General features: G+C 35.9%; 1 protein-coding gene across 2 annotated transcripts in view; it reads right to left on the bottom strand.

Moving 5' to 3' along the window:
- LOC149812337 (putative RNA-dependent RNA polymerase 1) overlaps positions 1-19,423 on the bottom strand; it is a 37,650-nt gene that overhangs the window by 5,513 nt on the left and 12,714 nt on the right. The gene's annotated exons all lie outside the window — the stretch shown is intronic.

Raw genomic sequence — 19,423 nt, 5'->3', positions numbered from 1 at the left:
GGGAGCCAACCTAGGTGGCCCAAAACTCGAAAATGAAAAAGAAATAAGAAAAGAAAAGAAAAAGGAGAAAAATAAAAGAATAAAAATAAATACAATCATATTCCAAATGGAATATGCGTAAAATAGGAATTTACAAGAATACCCTTTTCGGGTAAAAAAGAGAATATATATATATATATATATATATATATATATATATATATATGACAAACTCGAATACATTTTAACACCCCCCCTCAAACTTACGGTGTGATAACCGCAAGTTTGCCCAAAAGAAACTGAAACCGAGGGGAGCAAAGTGCCTTATTGAAGAAATCCGCTAGTTGATATTCCGATGTTACATATGGAAGATCGATGATTTTCTTCAAATATTTTTCCCGAACATAATGGCAATCCATCTCTATATGCTTCGTACGCTCATGGAAGGTATGATTTTTGGCAATGTAAATCGCACTCTTATTGTCGCAACATAACTTTGTCGGTTATTGAATATGAACTCTCATATCTTCTACCAGATGCTGAATCCATACAATTTCCGTAGTTGTGGAGGCCATGGCTCTATACTCAGCTTCGGTGGAAGACAGAAAGACCTTTTGTTGCTTTTTACACCTCCAAGAGACCAAAGATTCACCTAAAAAGATACAGAAGCCAGTGGCGGAGTGACGGTTATTAGGGTCACCTCTCTAATCAGAGTCAGTATATGCAATTAAATTTAAATCAGAGGATGATGAAATAAATACTCCCTTATTTACCGTCCCTTTTATATATCTGATGATCCGGAGGACTGCATTCATGTGCACTGACGTAGGAGCGTGTTGGAATTGACTGGCAATATGCACTGCATGAGATATATCAGGTCTAGTGATGCTAAGATACATCAATGACCCAACTAGTTGTCTGTAAGGAGTAGGATTATCCAAAATAACCCCATCATCTATTTTCATCTTGGACCCCACAACTTCAGGTGTTTCACAGATTTTGTCATCAATAATGCCTGACCTGTCAATTATCTCACAAGCAAGCTTAGTTTGGGATAAAAAATGTCCTCTATGAAAAAAAGCGACTTCAATACCCCCAAAAATATGTCAGAAAACCCAAGTCTGACATCTCAAATTTTTCAGTTAGTGCAGACTTAATTTTTTTAATTCCCTTGATATCATCACCTGTGATAAACATGTCATCAACATATAGAAGAAAGATCACAATCCCTGCATCAGATTTTCTTACAAATAAGGCACTGTCAGTATAGCATAAGACAAATCCATTTTCTATCATTAAACTGTTAAATCGGTCATACCAAGCTTTGAGGGATTGTTTTAGACCATAAAGAGCTTTTCATAAACGGAGAACCTTACCATTAGGGCAATTCATGCCAGGAGGAGCAGTCATATAAACTTCTTCATTTAAATCCCCATTTAAAAAAGCATTTTTAACGTCCATTTGATAAATATTCCATTTTTTAATTGAAGCGATGATAATAAGACATCTAACGATAACCATCCAAGCAACCAGAGCAAACGTTTCATCATAGTCTACTCCATATCCCTTAGCAACTAGACGTGCCTTATATCTCTCAAGGGTCCCATCACTCTTGGTTTTGATTTTAAAAACCCACCTACATCCTATACTTTTCTTTCCTTTAGAAAGATCCTGAAATTCCCATGTTCTGGCTTTCCTAAGGGCGCTTAGTTCATTTTCCATGGCTTCTATCCATTCATTCATCTTTTGAGCTTCTTCAAAATTTTTGGGCTCAACATATGAGTGAATGGCGCTAAGGCACGCTCTATGTTTGGGAGAAAAAGAATCATAGGATATGAATCTAGAGGGAGGTCTCCTATTTCTCTCAGTTCTTTGAGAACTTATTGTTTCATTAGGTTCATTACATTTTTCTATAGCACTTTTAAAACTGCTTTGGTCTCTATGTCTGTATACAACAGGCTCTCTAAAAGTTCGATCATCAGCCTCATGAAAGATGAAAGGCTGAGGAGGATGGTTATTCTCTTCTACTTCATTTTCACTTGGTGTGAATTCATCATCACTATTGTCATCATTTCTTGATAAAAGTTAAAATAAAAAAGAATAATCCATATTTTCCTCATGAGATTCAGAATTTTCAAATCCACTAACATTTTCTAGAAAACTTACATTTGTAGACACATATAATTTATCATTTTTGACATCATAGCATAAAAAATCTTTTTGGGTCTCAGAATACCCAAGGAAAGCACATGAAATGGCTTTAGGAGAAAATTTATCATTTTTATCTGTCAGAATAAAGCATTTGCACTAAAAAACCCTTAACCTGCTATAATCAGGATCCCTTTTATACAAAATTTCAAATGGCGAGATTTTATCCAAATTTTTGGATGGAAGGCGGTTGATTAGATAAACAGATGCAAGAGCCGCTTCAGACCAAAATCTTTTCGGGATGTTTTGGAAAATGAGCAGAGTTCCGGTTGTTTCAATAATGTGCCTATGTTTCCTTTTGGCCAAACCATTTTGTTGGGGTGTTTTGGGACATGATTTTTTATGGATTATCCCATATTTCTCAAGATAGCTTTTAAAATCATTCGAGAGATATTCACCTCCAGAATCATATCTAAAGATTTTTAGATTTGCATCAAATTGATTCTTAATCATCATATGATAAGTCTTAAATGTTGTAAAAACTTCATGTTTATATTTAAGGAAATATATCCAGGTAAATCTAGAGAAATCATCTACAAATATCACATAATAGGAGAACCCTCCCTTTGAAATAATAGGGGCCGGTCCCCAAACATCCGAATGAATGAGTTCAAACATTTTGTAGTAAACATGGATCTTTGATAATATGACAAACTTCTTATTTTTCCAAGTGTGCAATCATTACAAACAAAATTTTCCTAACATAAATGTTTGGCAAAAGATACAAAATTTTTGTGACATTGGGGTGACCAAGTCGTTTGTGTCATACATTAATGTCTTTGTGATGCATCACATTACAAAAAAAATCTTTTGGAATTTGAAGAAAGTCAACATAGTAAAGATCTCCTTTCTAGAGCCTTCTTGATGCTGAGCAGGATGTACCAGGTCCATACAGCCTGACCTAGGCAGCGGACCAGATTCACATGAAGGGATTGAGGATCGGACCCAAGCAGAGGATCCAATCCAGCACACGGTACTGAGATGCGGGGATGTGGTGCCCCTGCGTACCTACTCCAGACGAGCACGAGGCACGCCGACCCAGATGACCCAGATCCAGCAAGAAGACTGCCCAGATCCCATCTCGGGTCCATGACTGGACCCAAGACCCATGATCCTCAGCCGACTTTAAAAAACCCTCTCCTAGGGTTTTGTGGAGGACACAGAAGCTTGAGAATCCGGCAGCTTTTATTCTTTTTGTTATTGCCTACTGTTTTCCCCTTTACAATATTGTCTTTTGTTTTTTTTAATTACTGCTCGTTGATCTTCCCATTTGTTATTGAAAGTTCATTGAAAAATAAAGAAAACAAGCCACACCGATTTTCGGTGGGGCATCGATTTGTTTCCTCCTTGAAGACGCTGCATCAAAGTGGTATCAGAGCCCAACCCCTCCTTCGTCAACGACATGACGCAAGAAGCAAGGAACGGTCCTATGAGCGGAAAGGCACGAGAGGAGATCATGAAGCGGATGCTCAACAAGTTGACAGAGATGCAGGAAGATATGCTATGCCTAGAAAAGGAGGTAGTCGGTCTGTCGAAGCGCATGGATGGGGTCGAAGCATGGATGGATGCGCTTGAATCCAAGGTGAATGCGCACGCAGTGCAATTGAATCAGTTAGGCACACCGCACACGCGCGATTAACCCTGTTGATACTACCGTCGTCGATTCAGCCTCGGTGACGCTCCAGCACACGGCGCAACGAGAAGTTGTTGAGGAGACCATGCACAGGGATGCAGGTAGCAGCAGTTTTTTTCATCTGATACACCCCCTCCAACTTGAATTAGCAGCGACAGCGGGTCACCCATATTCGGGTACCCTCCAACTCAACTGCCAAGGTGCGCAGCGGGTCCCTGCGACTGCATCGTAGGCCGGGCTTGAGTTGCAGGACCACAATGTTGCGCTGGGTCCTGTCCCGGGGCTGGGCTCGTGGTCGCGCACCCTGGGTATCACACCCCAGGCTGGTTCGGACTTGCAGGGTCCCGACGTCCCACCGAGAAATGCTGGGGACCCAGGTTCCTCTGTCCGACCCGGGAAGGCTGTGATTTTCTCCCTTGAACTCGTGCATGGGAACCCTAATGCCGCAAACCCACGAGTGGAAGCAGTGGGACCCAAGTGGACGGGTCTGTGAAAATATCTCAAAAAAGAGATAAAGTGTGCAATGAGCACAACACCACCAATGTGCACAAATGCACAAGAACACTTAGAACAAATGTACACAAAGGTACAATAAAGAAACTCAAATGCACAAAGGCATACAAAATATAAAGAATTTTATTGAGAAGCTTGGAGAACAAAAGCTCCAAGAAGTGCTTATTACAAAGGGGGAACTCCCCTATTTATAATGATAAAGGAAGCCTTGGAGGGGCTCCACTAGCTGTTGGAGCCCCTCCAACGGTTAGAATTCTAACAGTTGGAGAGGCTCAACAGCTAGTGTTGAGCCCTCCAAGTTGACTTTGAGTCAACACAAAAAAGGACAAAAAATGAAAAAGAATAAAGAAAAAGAATAAAAGTGAAAAAGCAAAAAGAGTTACAGCATATTCATAATTATGAATATGCGCAAAAATTGAATGACTAAAATACCCTTGCGGGTTTTACAAGAAAAGAAAAGAAACAAAAAAGAGACATATATTTACATATATATATAGAGAGATAGATACATATACATATATACGTGATATATATGTATATGTATCTCTCTTTATATATATATGTAAACATTTACATAAAGAGAGATACATTTTAACACCCTCCCTCAAACTTAGGGCATAATGACTGAAAGTTTGCTAAGGAGAAAGTTGAATCTTGGAGAGCAAAGCGCCTTGGTGAAGAAATCTGTCAACTGATATTCTGACGTTACATAAGGAAGGTCGATGACTTTTTGTAGATATGCCTCTCGGACATAATGGCAGTCCATCTCAATATGCTTTGTCCGCTCATGAAACGTGTGATTCTTAGCAATATAGATTGCACTCTTATTATCACAACACAACTTTGTGGGTTCTTGAATTTGAATCCCCATGTCTTGCAACAACTGATGAATCCAGACAATCTCCATAGTTGTAGACGCCATGGCTCGATATTCTGCTTCGGTGGATGATAGAGACACCTTCTGTTGTTTCTTACATCTCCATGAGATCAGGGATTCACCTAAGAAAATGCAAAAGCCTGTAGTGGAGTGACAGTTATTTGGGTCACCTCCCCAATCAGAGTCAGTATATGCAATTAAATTCAACTCAGAAGAAGAGGAAAGGAAAACTCCCTTGTTTAAAGTTCCCTTTAAGTATTTGACAACTCGGAGAACGACACTCATATGAACGGATGTAGGAGCATGCTGAAATTGGCTTGCAGTATGCACGGCATGAGAGATGTCCGGCCTTGTGATGCTAAGATACATTAGAGATCCCACAAGTTGCCGGTAGGGGGTAGGATCCTCCAAAGGTTTCCCATCATCGATCTTCATTTTTGATCCCACAACTTCAGGGGTCTCACAGATTTTATCATCAGTAATACCTGATCTGTCTAGAATCTCACAGGCAAGTTTAGTTTGAGACAAAAAATAGCCTCTATGAGAGAAGGCTACCTCGATACCAAGAAAGTAAGTCAGATACCCCAGGTCTGATATTTCAAACCTTTCTTTTAAAGTGGTTTTAATGTTTCTGATGCCCTTTATGTCACTACCTGTTATCAACATATCATCAACATACAACAGTAAAATCACAATTCCTGCATTAAACTTTTTGACAAACAGAGCAGTGTCAGTGTAGCATGAGGAAAAATCATTTTGAACCATTACATCATTAAATCAATCATACCAAGCCTTAGGGGCTTGTTTTAAACCATAAAGCGCTTTTTGCAAACGAAGGACTTTTCCCTTTGGTACGTTCATACCAGGAGGAGCATCCATGTAGACTTCTTCATTAAGATCTCCATTTAGAAATGCATTTTTAACATCCATTTGGTAAATATTCCATTTTTTAATAGATGCAATGGTGATCAAACACCTTACAGTAACCATTCGTGCAACAGGAGCAAAGGTTTCTTCGTAATCGATGCCGTATTCTTGACTGTATCCTTTTGCGACAAGACGGGCTTTATATCTTTCAAGAGTGCCATCACTCTTGGTTTTGACTTTAAAAACCCATCTACATCCTATTGTTTTCTTTCCTTCTGGAAGACATTGAAAAACCCACGTTTTGGCTTTGTTGAGGGCTCTAAGTTCGTTGTCCATGGCATCCCTCCATTCAATCATTTCCTTAGCTTCTTTAAAATTTCTAGGTTCTTGATATGAGTGAATGGCACTAAGGCATGCCCTATGTTTTGGAGAAAAAGACTCATAGGATATAAATCTAGAAGGATTTTTCCTAGATCTTTCAGTTCTTCGAGAGTTGTTGAAAGATTCACTAAGATCACTATATTTCTCTATTGCACTTCTAAAAGTGCCTTTATCTTTATGAGTATAGGTAATGGGTTCATTTATCATTTCTTCTTCATCATGAATGGTTTGAGGAATACTTTCACTTATATCCTCATTCTCTTTTAATTCATCATCGCTAAAAAAATCTTTATTTCTAGATAATAGTTCAAACAAGAAAGAATAATCGGCATTATCTTCATGATTTTTGTGTTCTTCAAAACCACTTATGTTTTCTAAAAAGGTTACATTTCTTGAAACATATAGTTTATCATTTTTAATATCATAACACCTAAACCCTTTTTGAGTTTCCGAATATCCCAAAAAAGCACAAGGGATAGCTTTGGGAGATAATTTATCATTCTTATCGGTGAGAACAAAACATTTGCAACCAAAAATTCTTAACCCATTGTAGTCGGGTTCTTTTTTATACAAGATTTCATATGGAGATATTTGATTCAAGTTTTTGGATGGAAGTCGGTTGATGAGATAAACCGATGCAAGGGCCGCTTCGGCCCAAAATCTTTTTGGAATTTTTTGAGAAATTAGCAAAGTTCTTGTAGTTTCAATTATGTGTCTATGTTTACGTTCGGCCAACCCATTTTGTTGGGGAGTTTTGGGACAAGACCTTTGATGAACAATCCCATTATTTTCAATATAACTTTTGAAATCATTTGAGAGATATTCTCCCCCGGAGTCGGTTCTAAAAATTTGCAATTTACTATTGAATTGATTTTGTATTAACATGTGAAAGATCTTGAAAGTAGAAAAAACCTCATGTTTATGTTTGAGGAAGTATATCCAACTATACCTTGAAAAATCATCCACATAAATAACATAATATGAAAAACCTCCCTTAGACACAACGGGTGCCGGTCCCCATACATCCGAATGCACAATTTCGAAAGGTTTGGTTGAAAACATAGTTCTTTGTCCAAAAGGTAAGCTTCTCATTTTACCAAGAATGCAATCATTAAAATTGAAATTGTCTTTACATAAGGTTTTAGCAAAATGTAAATACGAAAGTTTGACAATATTTGGATGCCCAAGGCGTTTATGCCAAACATTTATATCCTTATGTTGGGCAACATTACAAAAAGAGGTTTTTGGAATTTGAAGAAACTCCATGAGATAAAGATCTCCCTTCCTAGAGCCTTCCCCAATCAACTTCCCGGACCGGCGATCCTGTATCCAACATTTATTTGATGAGAATTTGATATCACACCCATGATCCGATAGTTGAGAGATGGAAAACAAATTTAGATTTAGTTTTGGTATAAATCTAACTTTTGGAATAAAAAAACCTTGTCTTTCAAAATCACCAATTCCTTTTATTTCAAGAGAAGCCCCATCCGCGGTGGAGACAAAAGAGGGTGACAAATTTTTTGAGTATTTAGAAAGTGAAAAAACATTTGGAGTCATATGAAAGGATGCACCCGAGTCTAAGAGCCAAAGAGTCTTACCGGGAGGAGAGAAGGTGGTCATGGCGGCTCCGGAAACGGATCCCTTGAGGAGTGGTTGAAGAGCTTCCATGATTTGATTGAGAGCCAAAGTAGCATGATTGGAAGTAGAAGGGCCTTCCTCCTTGGTTGATTGGAAAGTAGTAGACATAGCCACCATCTTCTTCCATTTAGGGCATACCGGTTTAATGTGACCCGGTTCTTTGCAAAAATGGCATATGATCTTACTATATTCTCTCCTTCCATAATGCCCACCATTTTCTCTTTCTTGATTTTTGTTAAAATGAGGGGGTTTATAGGTTTTAACATTATTCCCCGGTCTTGAGACGGCATAAGCACCCTCATTCTCATCTTTAGAGGGGACGGCTAACACACTTAGATTGGTTTTATTCATTCCCAATCTAGTTTCTTCTCCAATTAATTTGGTAAGCACATCTTCCAACGGAGGGGAAGAGAAAGAAGATAAGAGAGAGGATCTAGTTTGTTCAAACTCGGGTCTAAGCCCATTTAAAAAATTAAAGAAATGATCTTCTTCTAATTGTTTGGCTCTCAATTCAATAGCCTCACCACTCCATTTAGGTTTTTGGAGGGCAAGCTCATCCCAAATAGTGGATAACTCGGCGAAATACTCTCTAACGGACATTTCTCCTTGTTGAAGGGTTAAGGCCTTCTTTTGGAGATAGTATTTATGGGACAAATCTCTTGAAGTATACATTCTTTCAAGATATTCCCATACTTGACATGCCTTTTTGAACTTTAGAATATTGGCATTAATTTTGGTCTCAACCGAAGAGAAGAACCACGAGAGTATTTTGTAGTTTTTCATTTCTCATTCTTCATGCTTCTTATTGTAATCTTCAAAAGCCTTTTCTCTTTCTTCTCCCTCAAGAACCTTGATCTCCCCTTTGTCAAGGGTAGTAATTTTTGGTACGGGTTCGGGAATAGTTCCTTGAACATATCCCCAAAGACCCTTTCCTTTTATATGGGCCTCCATATTCCCGGCCCATACATGATAATTCGTTCCATTCAATTTGAAGCCAAGAGAGAAGTGAGAATCCTTTTCGCCCATTAGAGAGGATACAAAGAGAAATAAATGTGTACCACAATGCAAAATGAGTCCCTTCTTGATGTAGGAAGCTTCCAAAATATAGAATGAAGAGCCGAGTCTTCACCTCAACCACCACAACTTAATGACACACTTTACGAGGTATTCCAACGAAGAGAAAAAAGAGCACGATCTTCTTTTCCTTTAAGCCTAGCTTTGATACCATGTGAAAATATCTCAAAAAAGAGATAAAGTGTGCAATGAGCACAACACCACCAATGTGCACAAATGCACAAGAACACTTAGAACAAATGTACACAAAGGTACAATAAAGAAACTCAAATGCACAAAGGCATACAAAATATAAAGAATTTTATTGAGAAGCTTGGAGAACAAAAGCTCCAAGAAGTGCTTATTACAAAGGGGGAACTCCCTTATTTATAATGATAAAGGAAGCCTTGGAGGGGCTCCACTAGCTGTTGGAGCCCCTCCAACGGTTAGAATTCTAACCGTTGGAGAGGCTCAACAGCTAGTGTTGAGCCCTCCAAGTTGACTTTGAGTCAACACAAAAAAGGACAAAAAATGAAAAAGAAAAAAGAAAAAGAATAAAAGTGAAAAAGCAAAAAGAGTTACAGCATATTCATAATTCTGAATATGCGCAAAAATTGAATGACTAAAATACCCTTGCGGGTTTTACAAGAAAAGAAAAGAAACAAAAAAGAGACATATATTTACATATATATATATAGAGAGATAGATACATATACATATATACGTGATATATATATATGTATATGTATCTCTCTTTATATATATATGTAAACATTTACATAAAGAGAGATACATTTTAACAGGGTCATGATGAAATTGTGGTTGTTAATGTTCATCTTGGCAGCATTCAAGAAATCTCTTTGGTAGTGAATCAAACTTCATTACAGCGTGGCATGTTCACGGCTGAGTATATCAGAAGTTATAAATCTGAAGTTGACGTTGTGAAGGAGACAAGGAAGCATTGCAAAATGAAAGGGGCGGTAGATTTTGGAAAAATGCTCTGTGGGTATGGTAGGTCGCCAGCCTTGATGATGATGGATTCCCATTTATTGGTGCCAACTTGCAAGCTGGAGATGTGGTCATTGGTACGCTTGCAGAGTCAATAGCAAATCATAATTTTAAATGAAAGCGCCTATCTTGGGTGTGTCTGCTCTATATGCTTACTGTGGAGAAGATCAGTCGTCAGAGCCGACTTCTTCCCAACCCGGGGAGAATGATGCAGAGCAGGCCCAGAACATCCCAGGTGCCCAGATCCAACAACATGCATAGTTCGTCTCGGGTCTGGGTCTGGACCCGAGACCCGAATCCAGCCAAAACCCTTTAAATAGGCTGCCTAGGGTTTTGTGAAGGACAGACGTGATTAAAGATTGCAGCAACCTTTGCTTTTCCTTTTCAGCAGTTCCATTTCCTTTGTCATTTTCCTGCTTTGCATTTATATTTTTTGTCATTAAGTCTTTGCTTGTTCTGTTTTCTCCGTTTTTTTTATTTCTTTTCTGTCAGACGTAGACGCAGTGCTTGTCTTGTTTTCCTTTTACTGTTCCCTTTGATTTCCTTGTTGCTTACGAATCATTATTTATTAGTCAGTTCCTGTTAGTCTGAGTTATGCATTATCTCATTGATTCCTATTAAAAATAAGGAATAAAGTATCGTTCATTGCTTGGGTTCCCCTTTTCATTGTTTATTTGCACTGGTTCGTGGCACGACTTGGGTCGTGTTTTCAGTTCAACCCACAACACACGGGCAGCGCTCCTGTGTTTGTTGATTGTCATTGTGGTGTCTTGCACGACGTGGTGGACGAGTCCAGCCATTCAACATCCAAGAGTCGCAGCAGCTGGTACTCCACTGCATCACTTCCCCAATCAATTTCCCAGACAAGCAATCCTGTATCCAACATTTATCAGATGAGAATTTAATATCACATCTATAGTCCGAGAGTTGAGAGACAGAAAGCAAGTTTAAATTTAGCTTTGGAATAAATCTGATTTTTGGAATAAAAAACCCTTTTTCTTCAATTTTTTCAGTGCCTTTAATTTCTAGAGAAGTGCCATCCGCAGTTAAAACAAAAGATGGTGATGAATGTTTTAGAAAATCGGATAAAGAACATATGTTGGGGGACATATGAAAGGAGACACTCGAATCTAAGAGCCAAGAGGTCTTACCAGGACAAGGAGAAGTAGATGTAGTTACTCCAGAAACAGCTCCCTTAAGAAGCGATTGAAGTGCTTCCACTATTTGATAAAGAGAAACAGATCCATTTGAAGAAGTCACATTTTCTTCCTTTTGAGAAGTGTGGCCATGGCAAGCAGCTTCTTCCATTTAGGGCAAACAGGTTTGATGCGCCCTGGTTCCTTACAAAAATGACACACAAGTTTGCAGTAGTCTCTTTTTCCTCCTTGACCACTTGATCCTTGATTTTTGAAGTGAGGAGGCTTATAAGCCCGTACATTATTTCCCGGTCTTGAAACAACATTAACGACATCACTTTCTTCATTAGATGAAGTCGTAAGAATACTCAAATTGTTTTTGCTAGAATTCATACGAGTTTTCTCCCCACTTAGCTTCGTAATGACATCTTCAAGCGAAGGATAAACGAAAAAAGAGAGGAGAGAAGACCGAATTTGCTCGAACTCGGGTCTAAGACCATTCAAAAAATTAAAAAAATGATCATCTTCCAATTGTTTGAACCTAAGCTCAATAGCTTCTCCACTCTACTTAGGCTCAAGCATTGCGAGTTAATCCCATATGGATGACAATTCCACAAAATATTCCCTTATGGACATTTCATTTTGTTGAAGGGTCAAAGCCCTTTTTTGGAGATAGTATTTATGAGATAAGTCTCTTGATGTGTACATTTTCTCAAGATAATGCCAAGCTTCGGATGCTTTCTTGAACTTGATAATATTGACATTGATCTTAGTTTCAACCGATGAAAAAATCCAAGAAAGAATCTTGAAATTTTTCATTTCTCATTCCTCGTGCCTTTTGGAATATTCTTCAAGAGCCTTGACTCTTTCATCTCCTTCAAGAATTTTTATTTCTCCTCGCTCCATCAAGGTGATCTTAGGCTCCGGTTCGAGAACCGAGCCTTGGACATAGCCCCAAAGCCCTTTTCCTTTAATATGCGCCTCCATATTCCTGGCCCAAACGTGATATTTGGAGCCATTAAGTTTAAAACCGAGAGAGAAATGAGAGTCTTTTTCACCCATTAGAGAGAAGAGACTAGAGAAAAACTCACGTACCGTAATAAGATTTTTGGTCTTGATGTAGGAATCTTCTAAAATATTGAAAGAAGAGAAGGCCCCACTCCAATCTCCAAGAAGCCAAAGGCACGTTTTTCGAGGTACCCAAAAAACGAAGAATCACACTATCTTCGATCTTTGACCAAGCTCTGATACCATGTAAAAATGTCTACGAATAGACAATACGCATACAAGCACTAATACTTCACAAAAGATGTGCACAAAGGCACAAAAAGAACACTTGAACAAATACGCAAAAGGCGTAGAATAATGCAAACATGCACAAATGCATGTAATACGAATATATTGAATAAAAGGAGAGATGCTTGAGACTCTCAAGCCTTACAAAATACAAGGGGAAGACCCCTATTTATACACAACTAAAGGAGCCACCTAAGGGGCTCCCAAAGGAGTCATTGGGAGCCCCCAACGGTCACATTTGTGACCGACATTTGTGATCGTTGGAGGCTCCCCAACGACTCTTTGGGGAGCCAACCTAGGTGGCCCAAAACTCGAAAATGAGAAAGAAATAAGAAAAGAAAAGAAAAAGGAGAAAAATAAAAGAATAAAAATAAATACAATCATATTCTAAATGGAATATGCGTAAAATAGGAATTTACAAGAATACCGTTTTTGGGTAAAAAAAAGAAAAAAGATATATATATATATATATATTTATATATAAAGAGATATGTATATATATACATAGTATATATGTATATGCATCTCTTTATATATATACAAATATATATATATATATATATACGTATATATGACGAACTTGAATACATTTTAACAGTTGTATATATATATATACATATATATATATATATATATATAGAGAGAGAGAGAGAGAGAGAGAAACAACCATATTTTAACACTCCCCTCAAACTTGTGGTGAAATCAGTGAAAGTTTGTTAAGAAAAATAAATTGCAGTAAAGAAAGTGCTTTAGTAAAGTCTATTATTTGATACTCAGACGATACATATGATAGATCAATAGGCCCTTTAAGTGTTCTTCTCGAATGTAATGACAATTCATCTCAACGTGCTTCATTCGTTCGTGAAAAGTATGATTGCTAGCAATATATATGGCAAATTTAACAATAAGAGGATAAGAAAAGCCCTTTGAATAATATTTTTAACCATAGTTTGAAAACTTGTCGGGTCAACCCAGTGACTCAGTTGACTCAGCCCGAATGATCCAAGTACTGGGTCCAAAACTAGTACAACTCGCCCATGTACAAAACTCGACCGAGTCATGGGCTGACTTAGCCGAGTCATGGCCTGGTCAATCGAGTTTTAGCATGACTCGACCGAGTTTGCCCATGACTCAACTCAGTCATGCATAATATAAACATATATGATATATTTTATATATAATTACATATATTAGATGAAATATAATATAAATATTATGTATTTACATATAAAAAAATAGTTATACATGTATTAATAATATTATAAAAATATTATATAATGCATATTATATATAATATATTGATAACATACTATAAAATATACAAGGAATATATATATATATATATGTATATATATATTATATAAAATATAAACTTAACATGACTCGACCGAGTCACCGAGTTGACCCGACCGAGTCACCGAGTTGACCCGGCCGAGTCACGAATCACTCAAGGATGAGTCGAGCGACGAGTCACTGGGTTTTAAAACTATATTTTTAACGTATCGAACTATTCGCAACACTGCACTCATGTGAACCGAAGTTGGTGCATGCTGAAATTGACTTGCGGAATAAATGACATGCACTATATCTAGTCTAATAATAGACAAATAAATTAGTGATCCAATAAGTTGTCTGTAGGGTGTTGGATCATCCAACAAAACTCCATCTTCAGCTCTCATTTTGACATTAATTACTTTTGGAGTGTCACAACATGCTTTTCATCTATCAGCTGCAAACTTCATTTGGGACAAGATGTATCATCTTGGCGAATAGGCTACTTCAATACCTAAGAAATATCTCAAGAAACAAAAGTCAGTCATATAAAAAATTTATTTAAGCATAAATTTAGTTTCTTTAACTTTTTTTTATCACTCTCAGTGATGATCATATCAGCAACATACAGAAGCAAAATAACGAGCGTAGAACATCCATATATCCATTTAAGGTTCCAAACACCATATACCCATTACATTTATGTATAGATAAGAGCATCCATAAGATCAATGGCCAAAAGAAAACGAGTGACACACTCATACTTAGAGATCATATAACAAATCATTCTAGAGTCCCAAGGTGCCCATAACTCACCTCAACAACCATCTATAATATAGCAAGTGGACAATCTAAAATGACATAACACAAGGTGCCCATAACTCACCTCAACAATCATCTCTAATATAACAATAAGACCATAAAAAAGGATTGATGCATCATATAACTTGTGATGGATAAAATATAAATGCCATAAAAAGGCAATGAACTTTTAGGGAAATCATTTTCCAAATATGTGATTTTACAAAGAGGGCCGATTCAAAGGTCCAATATAATTAATCACAACAATATGCCTTATAACAATAATTTTGCATAAACATGAAATTATGTTCAATCATGATCATTATAAAAAAAACTTAATAAACACAACATGAAATATATAAGCAATGTTATGTGTGAGAACGAATTTGGAATAATCCAAGAATCAAATCAAGCCTTTATAAATTACAATTATATGCATACCAAGATGTAGAATAACAATAATCTTAAATGAACAAATTTAGTAACAAGGTATTGCGGAAGTACTTATAACGATAAAAGAAACAATCTCACAAGTCCATTAAGGGACAAAAAACAAGCCCTAAAGAAGGCAATATAAACATCTCTTTATTGAAAAGAGAGTACCATGTGAAAATGTCTATGAAGAGACAATACGCATACAAGCATAAATACTTTATAAAAGAAGTGCACGAAGACACTCTCACAACACTTGAACAAAATACGCAAAAAGCGTAAAAGTAACAAACATGCAATAATGCATGTATTTCATAAAAAGGAGCAAATGCTTGAGACTCTCAAGCTTACATAAAGATGGTAATATTTAAGAAGTCTCATAAAACCAATATTGTTATTTAAAAAGAAACTTATAGCAATCATGAAATCTTCTCAAAGAGTATATACTCATAAGAAGATTCACAAGGATCAAAAGGCCTCTCAAAGAGAGATCCAACACAAAAAAAACAAATCCCCAAATGAGGGTACATACGAAAGGAAGAGGGAAAACTTTATTAAAGTGGAGAAAATCTCAAAAAGAATAATAGGATTGCGTTATGGCATAAATCTATAAACAAAAATTCATAATATTATATGACTTAATAGATTATAACCAACTCCTAATGTAATAAGTATGCAACATTAATGAAGACCATAAATTTTATAATAAATCATATTCTTGAAATTGAATTGAAGAATGTAAAGAGAATAACCATATTTTATGAGATCATTTTTTAAAACTTAATTTAACCGGTATTGTAAAATGCCTTCTTAATCAAACATTGCTCGTAAGAAAAAGAACTCATTAGGTAGAAAAATAAAACATCATTTTTCAAAGACACATGATATTATGAAAAGCCTCATATAGGACATTTTAGAAGGTAAACACATACCTTTAATATGAAATAATTATGATGAGAGTATGTGAGCAATGCTACATATCTCATAAACATTTACTTCTAACATAACTTTCTTTAAGAAAACTTATTTTTCAAGAAAAGACATACGAAAGAAAATAATACAAAAAGTTCAATAGAATGTTAAGAATCCAAACTCATAATGACAAGGAGAACACATATGCAAAAACATATCTAATTCTTCATAATGCACAATACTTAAAGAAACATAATGCATACCAAATAATTTTAAGAAGCAAAAGAGAGAAACGAGAACTTCACCATTCTTCTTTAAAATTTCTTGAATAGCATGCTTCCCAATGCAACAAAGAGCAACTTGATCCCAACCTTGCTCTGATACCATGTAAAGAAACAATTTTGAATACATTAGGTTCAATAATGAACCAATACACAAGCACATGAAGTGCGGATATACCCACTAAAGGGGAAAACACAAGCACATAATGTGCTAACACATAAACCCACAAAAGGGGCAAAAATGCCTATAAGGCATAAGTTAATATTATTGAAAAGAAGAAGGGTGTAACACCCATTACAATGGAGCAAAAGCTCCTCCAAGAAGTAACAAATACATGAGGAAAAGCCCCTATTTATAATCCTTTGAGGAGCCACATTGGGGGCTCCCAAAGGAGTCGTTGGGAGCCCCCAACGACTCTTTGGGGAGCCCTCCAATGTGGCGCAAACCACAAAAAAATAATTTTAAAAAAATAAAATGAAAAATAAAAATAAAAGAGAAAATACAATCATATTCCAAAATGGAATATACGTAGAATGACTAAACTACCCCTACAGTTAATATAGGAAAATATATATTTTATATATATAAATAGGAAGATACATATACATATATACCATATATGTATATGTATCATCTTTTATATATATAAAATATATCTAATTACAATAATTGATGAGTACATTTTAACATATTTATCATGTATGTAACCTCCAAAACAAAGAAAGAATCATGACCCAAGGAGACATGAGCATACGAGAATACTATAATGCTCTTTCTCTTTTAGGATGAGTTAACTCTCTTAGAACCAAAATGAAATTGTCCTATGGACATTGAGCTCCATGAAAAACAAGTCAAAGTCGAACATTCTACCAATTTGTAAATGGCCTTAAACCTGAATTTGAGGGAGAACTAAGTTCGCTCTCCTTCATAAAGAAGGTGTTCCTTCTATAATTGAAACTCTAGAAGAATTAACTATGGAGGAAAATAGGCTAAAGAAACTCATCTCCTCCAAAGATGAAGACTCCGTTCTTGCTATGTCTAAGCCCAAAAATCATACACGGATTTACAAGCCTCCCCATTTTGAAAGTTCGAATGATTATTAATCCAAAAACAAGATCATATGACACTTTTGCAATGAACTGGGCCATATCAAGCCCTTTTGTCCAAAGAGGAGAAAAGAAGCTAGAAGAGACAAAAAGAAAGTGGCTTCCGTGGGGCCATATTTCTAGAAAAGTGGTATAGATGAAAGCTCAAAAATTATTGGATCCATGTCAACTGGTCAATTAATGAAGGCACTACAACCACTATTCAAGAACCAAGCTTCTTCCATCTTCGGTGCGACCGTATCTACATCATAGTCACAAATATTGATATCGACGATATTTCAGTAGACTATTTCTCCAGATATTATAGGTTTGGTGATAAATCTCAGGAAAATGTCAGGGCTTAAAAAATATAAAAAATCACAAAAATAAGAGAATATCATGTTTAGACAAAAAAATACATAAATAATAAATGAAATAAATAAAAAATGTAAAATAAATAAGAAAAATATATTTAAAATGTAAAAAATAAATAAAAACAATAAAACTAATTGATAATATCGTGATATTATCAAATTGACAATATTTTCCAAATATTGCAATATTTTTAAAATATCGCAATATTTTAACGATATTATCATTTGTTGAATTACAGCGATAATATCATGATATTTCAAAATATCATTGATATTTGTGGCTATGATCTACATGCATTGATCCCGGTAAAACTTCTTAGATTCTTGATTCGGATGCATCTTTCCATATGACTCCTAATGAGTCTATACTAACCGAATGTCATATTAACCCCTATGATTCTTATGTTTCAACCGCCGATAAGACTTTCATAAAAATCAAAAGTTTTGAGACATTAAAAGATTTTTTCAAAAATATTCAAAACTTTTATGTGTCAAACATTATAGTAGTACCAAAATTAAATTTAAACCTCTTATCCATTTCTCAAATAACCGATCGTAGATTTAGGATCTCTTTTTCATCAAATGATTGCTCAGTGCAGGATCTTCAGTCCGAAAGGCCGATTGGGCCAGGATATAGAAGTCAGGATCTCTACTTTATGGACAATCTAGAATTATCAAATCAAGCTTTCTGTAATTTTGTTGGAAAGAAAGATATAGAAAACTGACATAGGAGATTATGTTATCCAAGTTTGTCAAAATTGCACTTGTTTCCATTTCTTGAAAATTATAATGAAAATGATTTGACTTATAAAAATTGCATTCTTGGGAAAATGAAAACCTTATCTTTTGGATCTAGTCATTTTATCTCTCAAGAACCATTTGAGTTAATACAATAGGATGTATGGGGATCGGCGTTGATTATATCTAAAGGAGGAGTATCATATTATGTCATATTTGTAAATTATTATAGTAGACATAAATATATATATATATATCTTCTTAGACTCAAATCGAAAGTATTTGATTGTTTTAAAAAAAATTCACAGTTATGTTAAAAATCAATTTAAAGCAAATATTAAGACTTTCATATCCAATTATAAAAGAGATTTTTTATCAAATGTTTTAAAAAACTATCTTGACCATCATGAAATTGTATATCAAAGATCATGTCCCAATACTCCACAAAAAAATGGTTTAGCAGAAAGAAAACATCAGCATATTATTAAAACTACTAGGACCCTACTTATATAAAAAACATGTTTCTAAAAACTTTTGGGCCGAAGCCGCCCTTACGACAGTTTATTTGATTAATAGAATGCCTCCAACTACTCTTGAAAACATTTCACTTATAGAAAAATTGTTTAAAATTTGTTGAGATTAAGAGGTTTTAAATAAGTTTTCCTAGACTAGAGGTTATTTGATATTTAATGTTTAATGAGGGACTTGTGTGTAATTTCTTTCTTTGGCCTCTCTCTATTTAACATAGAGATTAGCCCTAATCTATCTTAACGTGTTTTCTTATTTCACAGCCATCTCTCTCTCTCTCTCTCTGCCTAGGTTCCTGCGCATCTCATCTAAACTTCTATATGGTATCAGAGCGGTTGATCTCGGGAGCGTGATCAATCGTGATTGATCTACACCAACGAAAAGAAAAGTTGGAACCAGGTGTGCAC

This window comes from Nuphar pumila, chromosome 17, assembly GCF_984573655.1.
Source record: "Nuphar pumila chromosome 17, dmNupPumi1.hap1.1, whole genome shotgun sequence".
NCBI lineage: Eukaryota > Viridiplantae > Streptophyta > Magnoliopsida > Nymphaeales > Nymphaeaceae > Nuphar > Nuphar pumila.
Note: the sequence above shows the minus strand (reverse complement) of the source record. Positions and strands in the feature narration are given on the sequence as shown.